Source organism: Hylobates moloch, unplaced genomic scaffold, assembly GCF_009828535.3.
Source record: "Hylobates moloch isolate HMO894 unplaced genomic scaffold, HMol_V3 SCAFFOLD_367, whole genome shotgun sequence".
In the NCBI taxonomy this organism is placed as follows: domain Eukaryota; kingdom Metazoa; phylum Chordata; class Mammalia; order Primates; family Hylobatidae; genus Hylobates; species Hylobates moloch.
The window spans coordinates 26,241-28,659 of record NW_026652642.1 but is presented as its reverse complement, the minus strand read 5'-3'; the positions used below and the strand labels follow the sequence as shown (position 1 = coordinate 28,659).

Genomic DNA, 2,419 nt, shown 5'->3' with positions numbered 1-2,419 from the left:
ATGTTGGCTCAGCTATTACACCTGAAATTTGTAATTATATCATTTATTTGAGTCTGTGGAAAAATTAATTTTAAGAGATGACTTAGCAGAATCATCTACAATATGGAGATATTAGCATCTCATCTACAAATAAATTGAGAATCCATAATACATGTATATCCTGATAAGAAACCCTGTCCCATGGAAAAGGGCTTATCCTATTTGGTTGTGATACATTACTGTTAAAATTATCACCTTCACGATGATTTAGAAAATTAAAGCAAAGCATGATGAATTGAAGTGTGATGTTGCTTGTTTGATACAACAGTGGGGTGAGGATAATGAAGAGCCCTGTGATCCCGAGGAGATGGCCTAATCCAAGGAGAGGGAGGCTCCAGGTCGTGTGAACTCACACGGGGCGCCTTCTTCTGCCCATCCTGCAGCCTCTCCAGGAGTCTTCGGGAGACAGGGGAGTGAATGGGCCCTCAAGATGGTCCAGTGAGATCTGGAAGCAAAGAAAAAGATAATGATGTGGGATAAATTAAAAAATTAAAATGAAGAAAATTATTGTAATTTCATAAATTATGGTTGTTTATATTTATAAGGTAAGAAGCAATGTTATGGTTTGTGACTACAATATGGAATAACTAAGATAATTGAGAAATAAGATAATTATCATTCACCACCTCAAATTCTTATCATATATTGTAACAACATCTGAAATTTACTGTTAGCTTTCTTGAAATGACCAATATACTACTTTTAAATGAACAAATAGAAATAAATCATGTAAACAATTAAAAATAACAAATCAATTATAAATTACTCTAACATTTATATTTACTTCATCATTATGTTTGATTCCTTAGGACACATTTTTAGAATTATTTTATTGTAATGTTTAATATAAATCCCTATGTTTATATGCATAGGTCTGCATGTTTATACATCTTTTTTCTTTCTTCCCTTCCTTCCTTCCTTCCTTCCTTCCTTTTTTCTTTCTTTCTTTCTTTTCTTTCTTTCATACAAAGTCTCGCTCTGTCGCCAGGCCGGAGTGTAGTGGCACTACACTTCACTCACTGCGACTTCTGCTTCCCGGATTCAAGCAATTCTCCTTGCTCAGCCTCCCGAGTAGCTGGGATTACAGGCGCCCCTCACTACGCCAGGCTAATTTTTGTAAATTTTTAGTATAAACGGGGGTTTCAGGCCTAAACAACTCTCTATCGTTAAAATTGTTTGTCCCTATAGCTATGTAGTTGCTGATGTCAACAAATGTTAATAAAACTCTGGACGAATCAGTGCAAATAATTAGGAATGTTTATTTCTAGAAAGTATATACTTAAAAATACATCCATAGAGTTGTAAAAATTACCAAAATTTAAAAACTAACGATAATAAATGAACAGTAAATACAAGTAATAAAATAGCACAGCCTAGAGGGCTCGAGTCCTGGGAAGACAAACGTGACTTTTCCAGCCAAGGAAATAGGAAACCTCCCCCTGCACCTGCTCCTGGGACCTGTCCCGTCCTCAGTGGCTCCCGAGCGCCCCCTGGTGGCCCCGCGCGCCTCTGCAGGGAGGTTTGTGTCTGGGCTCACACTGACTTCCCCTCACTGTGTCTCTAGTACAGTAATACACGGCCGTGTCCTCGGTTTTCAGGCTGTTCATTTGCAGATAGGCGACGCTTTTGGAATCATCTCTTGAGATGGTGAATCTGCCTTTCACAGACGTGGCGTATTCTGTTGTCCCACCATAAGCTTTGCTTCTAATGAAACCTACCCACTCCAGCCCCTTCCCTGGAGCCTGGCGGACCCAGCTCATGGCATAATCACTAAAGGTGAATCCAGAAGCTGCACAGGAGAGTCTCAGAGACCCCCCTGGCTGTACCAAGCCTCCCCCAGACTCCACCAGCTGCACCTCACACTGGACACCTGCAAACACAGAGACACTCTGGTCAGAAACTGCCACACATGTCCACTGTTTCTCTCACTCATGTCCCCTCACACTCAGTGTCTCTAGTACACCATGAATTACCTTTTAAAATAGCAACAAGGAAAACCCAGCTCAGCCCCAACTCCATGGTTGGTCTTCTGTGTTCAGTACTGATCACCAGGTGGAAACTCTTGGGAATCCCAGGGCTGGGGCTCCTCTCCCAGAGCTGCAGGGTCAGGTCTGGGCTCATTTTCATCAGCAGCGGGAGGACCCTATTTGCATGTCTCCTACTATATACCAAGCTCTGGGGTGGGACACCTGGGGAGAGGACGCGGCCCAGATAAGATGACTGTGCCTTGCAGGAGTTTGGTGACAATGATGGTATTTGGAAAATATGCTGTCTTATTATAAAGTTATGCTGTGATAAACACCTTGAACTGATCACCCTATTTAATTTTACATATTTGTATAAGTTATATTTTGTCAGTCAGTGGTCTCTCCATGTACAG

The 2,419-nt window shown here is 41.4% G+C and overlaps 1 pseudogene; it reads right to left on the bottom strand.

Annotated features, from left to right (window-relative positions):
• Positions 1–1,584: 1,584 nt before the first annotated feature.
• LOC116464280 (immunoglobulin heavy variable 3-49-like) lies at positions 1,585–2,125 on the bottom strand (annotated as a pseudogene).
• Between the last annotated feature and the right edge of the window lie 294 nt (positions 2,126–2,419).